Genomic DNA, 12,460 nt, shown 5'->3' with positions numbered 1-12,460 from the left:
AAACGTTTTCATGAAAATATGTGTCATTATAAGCATGAAACGAGCTCACCAGTTGGTAATCCATCCTCGACTTAACACGGATATCTTTTCGCACTCACACAACGCGAACCGTAAAGCTTCTCGGCGTCCCGAAAACGTTGTTTGGGCTCTCCGAAACACTGCCCAGCAAAACTCGCGAAACGAAAAACGACTCCCGGCGTCCCGAAAACAAAGCGTCTTGCTTGGGCTCTCCGAAACACTGCCCAGCAAAACTCGCGAAACGAAAAACAACTCCCGGCGTCCCGAAAACAAAGCGTCCTGCTTGGGCCCTCCGAAACACTGCCCAGCAAAACTCGCGAAACGAAAAACGACTCCCGGCGTCCCGAAAACAAAGCGTCCTGCTTGGGTTCTCCAAAACACTACCCAGCAAAACTCGCGAAACGAAAAACAACTCCCGGCGTCCCGAAAACAAAGCGTCCTGCTTGGGCCCTCCGAAACACTGCCCAGCAAAACGCGCGAAACGAAAAACAACTCCCGGCGTCCCGAAAACAAAGCGTCCTGCTTGGGCCCTCCGAAACACTGCCCAGCAAAACTCGCGAAACGAAAAACGACTCCCGGCGTCCCGAAAACAAAGCGTCCTGCTTGGGTTCTCCAAAACACTGCCCAGCAAAACTCGCGAAACGAAAAACAACTCCCGGCGTCCCGAAAACAAAGCGTCTTGCTTGGGCCCTCCGAAACACTGCCCAGCAAAACTCGCGAAACGAAAAACGACTCCCGGCGTCCCGAAAACAAAGCGTCCTGCTTGGGCCCTCCGAAACACTGCCCAGCAAAACTCGCGAAACGAAAAACGACTCCCGGCGTCTCGAAAACAAAGCGTCCTGCTTGGGTTCTCCAAAACACTGCCCAGCAAAACTCGCGAAACGAAAAACAACTCCCGGCGTCCCGAAAACAAAGCGTCTTGCTTGGGCCCTCCGAAACACTGCCCAGCAAAACTCGCGAAACGAAAAACAACTCCCGGCGTCCCGAAAACAAAGCGTCCTGCTTGGGCCCTCCGAAACACTGCCCAGCAAAACTCGCGAAACGAAAAACAACTCCCGGCGTCCCGAAAACAAAGCGTCTTGCTTGGGCCCTCCGAAACACTCTGATCAATGTTACCCCGGATTACGGTATACAAAATAGCAAGTGACGTAATCTTAACTCTATTTGAACTTCGAATAGTAATGGAAAACTATAACTATGTTTGCCCTACCCATGGATTTGATTGAACGTTATCGAACTTTTGGTTCGAATAAACTCGGTGATATATGATAAAATGCATCATGTTTGTTTCCCGCTCAATTCCCTCTTATAAATACGCCCATAGTGCTTTCAATTGGTACTATTTTGCTTTTGTACTAAGCGTGGGTAAAATGATTCTCAAAGGACAGCAATGTTTAGTACCCATTATTATCACCTGATTGTCAAATTTTCCCGCGCGTGGATCTAGCTTACACACACAACTTTAACAATAATAATAGTGTAGTCCTCCCACGCGTGCATCATAAAAACCATGAATGAATGGAACAATGAGAGGACAAGAGTCCTCCAGAGTTCTCAGAGAGAAATTTCCCACCTGGAGCATTTTCTCCAGTCACTCACTCTACGGTAGAAAGGCCACTGACTGGCTAAATGGAAAATCAGTATCCCATTTTCAGAAACCGAACAACCTTCCGACAGCTCGGAACCACCGGGGAATAGTCTGCTGTCACTTAGAGCAGCAGTCAGTTTCGGGGACCTTTTAGGCGGCAGGAGAAGAGAGAGAAAGGATACAAGAGGCTCCCAGCCCAGCTGCTCCAAGTGTGACTAGGATACCTTTGCGCGGCTAGGCATTTCAAGTATGGGGTGTGGATTTCAAAGCTCATGAGTGAAGGAAAGTAGAAACAATCATACAGCTGGTTTCCGTGTCCTGCCAGGTATGTGTGAAGTTCGAGTGAAAATCCATTGGCCCTAATTAATTGTGAAACTACGGAAAATGCGTTTACCACCGCCCATTTTCAGGGTGGGGAAAATGAGTTGTGCAAATTGTGACATCGGTTAGCGTTGTTGTTGGAAATGCAGTCTAGAGCTAGGGGGTTGTCTGCTGAGCACTTGTGATACAGATCAATGGAACATCGAAGAAGATTTTAGTCGTCAGTATGAGGCCAATTTTGCACGCATCCTTTGCTGCGAAAAAAATAAGTGGGTGCAGCTGTAAAAATTTCAACCCTTAGGTGCGTTTTCCGGATTCGTGCTATATTTTCAAGAAAAGGATACTTAAAGCATGTTTCAACTGCAGTTCGAGAGAAAGAAATAAGTGTAAAATGATCTTTAGTTCGCTTGTGAATTTCCTCACCCGAATGGGAAATATGCAGTGATCTTAATTATGTTAATTAGACGTTCCGAACCGTATTACGATTTCTAGAGACTACGAATTAATACATCTGTAGAACCGCCCTCGTGTTTAAGTGAACCCAGACAACGCTTTTAGTGAAATAGCGAAAACGAGTGATGAACTCGCCCTAAAAATTTGCAAGATGCTCCTTCGAAAGGCCAAAGGGATTAGCAGAAAAAAGAGAAGAACGGCTGGCAGAAGCGTCCAGACGAATACAGTGTGCGTGAAAAAGAAGTTGTGAAAGGAATGTAGTCGAGTCGGGAAATGTGAACTAATTCAGGGATGCCAGTTCTATGTTTACAATCGCGTTCATCAGAATGGGAGAATTTTAAAAAATGATGACCTTGTAAGTATTACATCTCACACGACAGAAAGTGAAACCTAGATTTGACGTAGAACCCTGATAACTTGATTTAACAAGCTACACAAGCAGCACTGATTGTTTCAACTCAAGAATAAAATCATCTCTTGAAACTAATCAGAGTTGTCAATTGTTGAAAATATGACTTACAATTACACTGAATAGCAACGCAAAAAGCGCAAAAGGCGGAGTCTGTTGCAACATATTTCAGTTATATCAAAATTGCGATTTATTGCAATATATTTAAATTAAAAAAAGAAAACAAAAATGTAAACGAGAATCGAAATTCCAACATCAAGTTCAGTAATCTTCTCCTCTACTTAATACTCCATCAGCTTTTCGAACAATTACTTACGGAATTCTTCGGAATACAAGTTTATTACTGGCGAAATTAGGCCACGACTGAAATAATCTAAAGTTTTCACTAAAACTTTTGCGCAACACATGAGAAACACCATTCAAACGAACAAACTGTGGCTAGACTAAGGTTACCAGACGTACTCTTTTTTGCCCTAAAAATTTATGTACTATTCTTTTTGTTATTACTGACGATAAACGTCAAATCAAATAAACAGGTTATAAAAATTCACCGATTTTCTACAAAAATAGGCACACAATCAACCTACTAATTATTTTCAATAAAAAAAGTAAGTCAAAATTCAAAATCACTTTGCTTGTAGTTCTTTTCAGATCCACGTTTCACTCTTCTCTGTTCTTCTGGTTTCTTCATAAACTCAAATTGTTCTACATTTTCTTAAGAATTTATTCAACAAACTTGTTATTTACAATATTATTTAAAAAAAAAATCGAACCACTTTTGGTATAGTAAATATAATTAAAAAAAAATGATTGAAAAAATAGATTCACTTAGAGTCAATGTTCAATATGGAAAGAAAGTATAGCATGAGAAAAATAAGAGTTAAATTTTGTAAAACATTTGTTGAAATTTTAATCCAAACGTTGGAAAAGTGGCTGTGATTAAAGGCCCAAACGCAATGGTAGCGGAACGGCAACAGAAACCGGAACCAGTTCGCCAGCATGAATCATAGCATGTTTGTCGACTCAGACTTGGTTCACTTTCGTTCGTTGACAGCTCAGTCAGGATCACGTCTATCTTTTGATACTATCAAATGATACTATCCCTATGGGTAGTGATAGGGATACTATCACTTCTTGAAAAATGATGGATAGAAGATAGACTATATTATCTCTATCAATTGATAGACGGATGGAGATACTATCAGCATTTTTTCATCACTGATGGATCAAGCATATCTTTATCATCTATCTTTGGGGAAAAAGATACTATCAGCAAATTTCCATAGCTATCCCTATCTATCCATTGAAACAAAAAGCGAAACCAAAATCTTGCGCATAATGGGAAAGAGCTAATAGAAGTAACTCAAAGTTCTCATGGGTATATATATTGCATGGGTTTCCAATGATTTCACTCATCCGGGGGACCGCCATCTTGGATTTCAAAATGGCGCCGGATATCGATTTTCGTCATCCCCTCGTCGCGCCCGTTCCGAAAATACCCATATTGCATGGGTTTCCAATAATTTCACTAATCCAGAGACCGCCATCTTGGATTTCAAAATGGCGTCGGACATCGATTTTCGTCATCCTCTCGTCGTGCCCGTTCGGAAAATACCCATATTGCATGGGTTTCCAATGATTTCACTAATCCTGAGGCCGCCATCTTGGATTTCAAAATGGCGTCAGACATCGATTTTCGTCATCTCCTCTTCACGCTCGTTCTGAAAATACCCATACTGCATGGGTTTTCAACGATTTTACTAACCCGGAGGCTGCCATCTTAGATTTCAAAATGGCGTCAGACATCGATTTTCGTCATTCCCTCTTCACGACCGTTCCGAAAATACCCATATTGTATGGGTTTCATTTGATTTTACTTATCCGGAGGCCGCCATCTTGGATTTCAAAATGGCGTCGGACATCGATTTTAATCATTTTCTCGTCGTGCCCGTTCCGAAAATACCCATATTGCATGGGTTTTCAATGATTTTACTTATCCGGAGGCCGCCATCTTGGATTTCAAAATGGCGTCGGACATCGATTATCATCATTTTTTCGTCGTGCCCGTTCCGAAAATACCCATGTTGTATGGGTTTTCAATGATTCTTACACTCCTGAAACCGCTAAATATGGAATTTAGTTAATTTTCTAGGCCCATAGTCCAACAATTTTTATTATATAATATTATCAATTGATTGAGATAGAAACTCTATCATTATTAATTGAGAGATGTTGTACTGTTAGTATCATGATGAGAAATTTTTGGGATAGGGATACTATCTCTCTATCCTCTATCTCTGATAGAAACCGTTCTCTCAGTGATACTATCAGAGATAGACAGGAAGGGATAGTATCATCTGGCTGAACTGATAGTATCAGTTGTCTATCAGATAGATGATAGTATCATCGTCTATCTGATAATTTTGATGCCTGCTTTTCCGGTAGCTGTTTCGTTTCCCAGATTCTGACTATCAGTTGATACAGACAAGTGACCAACCTGTCCGGGCCCATCTTGATGAGTTTAGCTCTAATACAATTCTTGCCAGTGGCCCTGTTGTTTTTGAGTTGTTGAATGGCATCCTTAACTTCCCCCATCGTGGGAGTTGGTTGGTTTCCACTGTCCGCTATGCTGACATAGCCTTTACCTTCTGTGCCTGTGTTCTCTGCGCCATTCAGGTGTCCATCGTAGTGCTGCTTCCACCTTTCAATCACCTCTCTTTCGTCCGTCAAGACGCTCCCATCCTTATCCCGGCACATTTCAGCTCGCGGCACGAAGCCTTTACGGGATGTGTTGAGCTTCTGATAGAATTTCCGCGTTTCCTGAGAACGGTACAGCAACTCCATCTCTTGGCATTCCACCTCTTCCAGGCGGCGCTTTTTTGTCCCGGAATAAGCGGGTTTGCTGTTTCCGCTTCAGTCTATAACGCTCCACGTTTTGTCGCGTGCTGCAGCATTGCAGACCACGCTGCATTCTTCTCCTCTAAAACCAACTGGCACTCCTCGTCGAACCAATCGTTTCTTGATCTCCGTTCCATCCGACAATGCTTTCGGCAGCGTCGTTAATGGCTGCTTTGACTGTCCTCCAGCAGTCCTCAAGAGGGGCCCTATCGAGCTCGCCCTCATTCGGCAACGCTGCATTAAGATGCTACGCGTACGCATTGGCAACATCCGGTTGTTTCAGTCGCTCGAGATTGTACCAAGGCGGACATCGGTACCGTACATCGTTGATGACGGATAGTTTTGGGAGCAGTTTTACCATCACCAGGTAGTGGTCAGAGTCAATGTTAGCGACACGATAGGTTCTGAAGTCGGTTATATCGGAGAAGTGCAGTCCATCGATCGAAACGTGGTCGATTTGCGATTCAGTCTGCTGAGGTGATCTCCAGGTATACCGATACGGTAGGCCGTTCTCGTTCGTCAGCCGGTGGGCGCTGAACTTTCCAATCGTCGGTCTGAACTCCTCCTCCTGGCCAACCTGAGCGTTCAAATCTCCTATGATGATCTTGACATCGTGGCTTGGGCAGTGGTTGTACTCGCGTAAAATGCGTCCTTGTCATCATCAGTGCTTGCAGAGTGTGGGCTATGCACGTTAATTATGCTGAAGTTAAAGAATCGGCCTTTGATTCTTAACTTGCACATTCGTTCATTGATTGGCCACCACCCAATCACGCGCCTTTGCATATCACTATAAAAGCTGTTCCCAGCTCACGTGTGTTGCCGCAGCTCTGGTAGATGGTATGATTACCTCTAAACGTTCGAACCATCGAATCTGTCCAGCACACCTCCTGCAGCGCTACGATGTCGAAGCCGCGGATCTTCAGTACATTGGAGAGTATGCGTGTGCTTTCGATGAAGTTGAAAGATTTGCAGTTCCACGTACCGACTTTTCAATCGCTAATCCCTTTCCGTCGCTGTGGTCTTTGCCGATTGTTCCGGTCCGTATTCTCTCGTTGACGTTCCTGTGCTGATGTGTTTCTACGATTGGCTTGCATGGCCTGGCACCAACCCCCTGGATTTCCGGAGAACAATTCCCCCAATGTTCGGAGGACCATAGTGTGCAGTTTAGCTTAAAGTCCTTCTCTGGCACTCGTACGATGATCAGCCGCCCCTGACATGGGGAACAGACGCTGTTGTGAGCCGCTCCCAACATAGAGTTGATTCAGGTTTGCATAAGCAAATGCCATTTTCTTAAATGACCCGTTTTCCCAAAAGAGCTAGAAACAAGATAAAGATAAGATAGAGATAGTGATTGTCAATCAAACACTTATTGTCAAAAATGCTGAGAACTGTGAAATTTAAAACAATCTTCAATCAAATTGGTAAGCGTGCATATTAGATGACCGGATCATTCACCACCTTGCATAATTTATAACAATTCTGAGTGTCAATATCTTTTCGTGGAAATAGACAATTAAGTAGGGAAAACGGAGTATTGGAGGAAAGAGGTTGCCCATTTTGCATAAAAACGTTTCGTATAAGGACGTTTGGCATAATAAAGTTCCATACAACAACATGTAGTATCTTGGCGAAGGAATATAACTCTCTTTATCCCAAATATCCATTATGCCAAACGTATACGGCCGTTCCCCTTTCGGGGAACTGGCTTTTGAGGAAACCACAAGACTGCTTGAAAGAGCAATCGTTTCTAAAGGCATAATAATGAGATCAATGTTGTAAAATATTTCTACATTTGATTTATCTAAGTTACCATGAGGTGTCAAAAATGTCTGCTTGCAGATGATACTGTCCTACCACCAAAGGACAAAGACTTCGAATCATCTGTATAAGAAAAAAAAGCTTGCAAATTTTTCTCATCAAACTTGCAAAAATATAAGGTTCCGGGTTATTTGGCCAAATGCCGTTTGGCCGAAAGCGTCGTTTTTTCCCGAATGCCATTTGGTACACTCGGCCAAATTAAAAACAATAGTGAACTATAGTTAGCATGCATTTGTAATGAATTTCAAAGAAGATCTGGACAAACATTTCAAAAGGCCACATCGACAATGGTAAACATTGGATTTGCAAGCTGCTGCTGAGCTCAATTCAACTCGGTCACGCTCACCAATACCACTATCATGAAGAGCTAACACCAATATTTCGGATAGTGGTGTTGGTTTGCGTGGGCGGGCACAATAGCAATGTTTCTGAAAAAAGGCTCAAGTTCTCTTGGGCCCTTTTCAAATCTTAGTACAGAACTTATTCAGCATATTCTTAAAGAAGGATATTTTTTTTCTATCTTTATTAACGAGATTTTTAGCCCTGGGCTAGTTCATCTCGGGACCAACGGCTTTACTTCCATACCGAAGGAAGTCGTCACTACTGAAATTTTTAGTGACTATCTCGGGGATGAGATTCGATCCCAGGTCCTCGGCGTGAGAGGCATGTGTTCTAACCCCTACACCAGGTCCGTCCCGATATATCTTTATTGATTTACAAAAATAGCTCCTTAGTGATAGTTCAAGAAACAGACATTCCTGGAAGAAGAACATCCAAAATGTAAGCAACTTTTCACTTCTCTGTTAGCGGTATAGCTTCCAACATTGCGTTTATAGTCAGCATTTGACAATAATTAAAACGGTTTATAACAAATTCGTCCTTCTGGATCGGTTTGCTTTGAACACTCGAATCGTACGAAGTAAATTAGTTCAAAGTTCTAGCAACCACAAGTGTTGGCTTCTTTTTTTCACAACAGAGAAACAGTAAACTTCTTCTAGAGTTCAGTTCATACGTTGCAATCTTAATCTTGGTGGAGAAGACATCTTGCCAAAGTTAACCCTTGAGCTAAAAAAATATGTTTTGAGCAGAACTCTTTGTAAAAGTATTTTAAGCTTCAAGTCTAATAACTTTCAAAAATACTTCCCTTTCGAAAGAATAGCATAATATAATGCAAATAGTGGCTATAGCAGTATAACTACAAGGAACTGCCAATGATTTAAAGAAGGAAAAATTCTCAATCAAGATTTAAGCCAATTAAAGCCATTAAATTATTGCCAATTGTACTGCTGTGTGAGTTTAAAATGCAAATATCAAATGCGGGAACACCAAAAGCGGTCAGATTTTTCAACAGGGCGAAGTCAACGATAAGTTTTCTTTGCTAGGTTGGCGGTAATAAGGATTATGGTTGCTATGTATCCTTTGGTTACTTTGTGTTGCCGTGTTTGATGCTCAGTTACACTGTATTTGCACCTCAAACGCAAACAGCAATAATGAAACCAGTATAACTCAAAGGAATAGGTTTTGAAGTATGAAAAAAATATCATGAAATCTTAAGACGACACTTGAAACTCCAGCACACCAGGGGCAAATCAACCCTCAGCTTAGAGTCTTGACGCGATATGGGGAGCTCACAACTTCTTCCTGAGTTAACGGGTTATATTATAATTTCTTTATAGACAAACATGACGTCCCGTCACATAAACAAAACATCAAATTAATTAGATGTTATCGGGCCACACCTATGAATCCTATACATCAAATGTAGCAATTCAATTATTTTTTGTTCGTATTTCGGCCAAACGACCCTTTCGGCCAAATAGCATTCGGACAAATGGCGTTCGGCCAAACGACATTCGGCCTAATGGCCATACACCAAATATAAGATGCTTCCAAAATTCAACTCCTATAATATCTCCAATAATATCTCAATAAGGCATGTTGCTACGATGAAAGTTAAGTCAGATGAATTTATTATCTAGTAAGTACTCAAGTACATTTTTTTTTTAAATCATAACTGTTTTAATCATAAACAAGGCTATTTTTATTAGTATAATATAAAAAATGACCATAGTGAAAAAAATGAAAACTGACAGATGGAAGCAAATTGAACACATTATCATTCATACGTTAACCTCCTGTAAATATCGGAAAAAAAGGTCAAACGTCCTATTTAAAATAAGTTGATTATTCGGCCACACTGTTTCGAAGCAATGCAAAGGATCTCCGCTGAATGTACCGGAATGAGTGTGATTGAGCCTATATGAGTAACCCAGAATCAGCGTCACATCGGATCATCAACCGCCCAGCTTGGTGTATAAGCACCCAGAGAGCGCGAGAGTATCAAAGCCGGATTCGGAAAATCTATGCTCACCTATGGGAATCTCTTGCAAGGGTTTCCTCCCTGAATGTGTGCATTTACACTGGAGAGAATTTTTTTTATTTCGTTTCTACTACACAACCAACGTGGGTGGAAAACGCGTGCAGACATTTCGGAGGTTTGTTGTTGAAAAACACGAGCATGTGCAAGATGTACATATCTAGTAAACTAAAGGTGCCCGGCATTTGGGTTACGTGTGGAGCCGGTGGACCTGCTGTGGGCACTCACTGAGATATTCGTCCGCATCTGACTTTTGACCTTTGAAGGCTTGAGTCAAAGAGAAAAATACTTCATTTATTCTACAAACCACCCACCTTGCACATGTGGGTTCTTGTGACGCTGAAACTCGTCAGACCGTAATCGTGGAAATCATTGTGATTAGATATTGCGAGTTTATTTCCACCTTTTATGGTGGAATCCACATCGAATGGTATGGGTGGTTGTGGTTTTCGAACTCTCAGAATGAAACAAACCACAACCAACATCAACAGTCAACAGAGGATGACGAATGGTAGACGTACATATACCTAAAGCATACAACCGGAATTAAATGGCCGCTCTGTTGAGTTGGCGGCGAAGTTATGTTCATGCGGTCGGAAGTGATTAAACAAGACTCAACTTCCCGGCAAGAATGTGCTTATTATGTCTGGTCGGACAGTTTGGATTTGTTATTATGTCGTGATGAGAATTTCTGTTGCATTTTAGATTTTCCTGTACCGTAAAACTGGCTAACTTTGATGGTGTTGTTAAGAAGAAAATTTAATAAATTATGCATTGTGTTCCAACATTTTTAATTATATACTAGTGGTAAGAACAAACTTTGCCTAGCCATCAAGTAGGCGGATGAAAAATGTCATTCAAACTACAATGGAATAAAACAGATTAATTTTCTCTCGTTTTCTCTACTTTTCTGAAAACTTTCCCAAACTTTTTCTACGTACGAACATATTGATTCACTTTAAGAACTTAACAGTGAAAGTATACGGTAAGTCCATTGGCTCGTTCTCAAGCTATTTCGTGACAAACAAAAGCCTTTACATTTTTATTTACTTTATTTATTTATTTATTTATTTTTATTAGTGTCAAATGTTAGTAACCAAGTCCAGTTTTTCCATTCTCTCAGACTTGCAGTACTGATAATTAACCCAAAGTATATGATTTGGCAGTTGTCGAGGACACGATCAGAATCGAAATCAGCGTGAGTAATCAACAGGTAACAAATGTGACTAAAGTGGGTTAAGACAATAGAACTATTAGTAGTAGAACGCTAATGGCGTAGTTGTCACAAAACTGATTTCAATTGTTATTACCTTAAATTATGGTTTTTCATTGTTTGTTCTATACCATGATGTTGTTTTGGTTCTTAAAATTAATCTGACACCTTGAGGCCCGGTACCGTAAATTCGGGTGAAATTGATCATCGCTGTCAATTCGTGGCAAACAAGATGTTGGTAACACGAACAGCAGTGACATTAGTTTAATGCTTCTACTGTTAAGACCAAGTCAATCGTAGAAAGGTTTCTAGAAGAAGAAAAACCAGTAGGCCAATCAGGGTATTGAATGGGGCTCTACACTGTTTTGATTTTGCATGGGATTTTGACGTTTACTGGCCTTGTTTTTTACTAATTTTACAGAGGAGTGAAAGAGACCGAATGACTTTTGTGCACAGCCCCATTGAGAAATATGCTGAAGAGCACTCGTCAAATAAAATTCGGCCGTTGCAAATTTTCCCATGAGCAATGTTTGACATTGTAGTCACAAATTCTTATGTCTTATTGCGAATCAATTTCCACAAACCACACACTTAAATTATTTTATGGATTCCTGTAAAATCTCAACAGCTGAACAGTTCGGTGAAATAAATTAACGGAGTACGGAAAATTTCTACAGTATTCGGTAAAAAATCACCGGAATCTGTAAAATTTCGACGGAATTACGGTATTTTATTTTACCGAACTGTTCAACTGTTGAGATTACGGTAACATTCACAGAAGCTTAGTATGCAGTTTGAATCAAATTATATACGCCTATGAATGATGCTGCATCAAGCTGATCATTACGTTAACCAAAAAAGTTTGGATTTCTTTTGAGTTTGGATCTAGGTTGCAAATAAAATTCAGCAATAACTGCTATACGTATGTTATTAACAGTTAGAAAATTAAACAGTTCGTCCTCTTTACCATTCAAAAACCGAGAATCTAGGAGGAACGTAATGCCAAAAAACAGGAACAAGATATCACTAAGAATTACAGTGCTGTCGTTCCATTTCAACCCACTATAATACAGCAAACTGGCCTTGAGGAAACTTTATCCTCACGGTGGGTGAAAGCAATGTATTTAGTCTACTCAGCTTGTGGGTGTATTTTTTGAAGTTATCCACCAACAACAAGATATGAGTACCTATTCCATCCTATCAAAATGTTCGCCCTCTTTATGCCTCCACTAATGCGGCTTGCCTAGGCAATATTCTACCAAGAAACGATGGCGCCGGAGGTTATATGTGTTTGCACATAGGATTTTGACATTTATTAAAATTTGTCAGTGAAGTCTGGAGAAACTAACATGGTCGAAAATACGG

At 41.0% G+C, this 12,460-nt stretch overlaps 1 protein-coding gene across 1 annotated transcript in view; it reads left to right on the top strand.

The window, feature by feature from the left end:
* The first annotated feature begins 1,685 nt into the window (after positions 1–1,685).
* The window catches only part of LOC5575064, a 172,638-nt gene continuing 161,863 nt past the window's right edge, over positions 1,686–12,460 (top strand). Inside the window, exon 1 of the mRNA XM_021843159.1 lies at positions 1,686–2,735. The gene's annotated coding sequence lies outside the window, so the exon portion shown is untranslated. The remainder of the gene's footprint in view (positions 2,736–12,460) is intronic.

The sequence above is a fragment of the Aedes aegypti genome, chromosome 2 (assembly GCF_002204515.2).
Source record: "Aedes aegypti strain LVP_AGWG chromosome 2, AaegL5.0 Primary Assembly, whole genome shotgun sequence".
NCBI lineage: Eukaryota > Metazoa > Arthropoda > Insecta > Diptera > Culicidae > Aedes > Aedes aegypti.
This window is presented reverse-complemented; position numbering and strand designations above follow the sequence as displayed.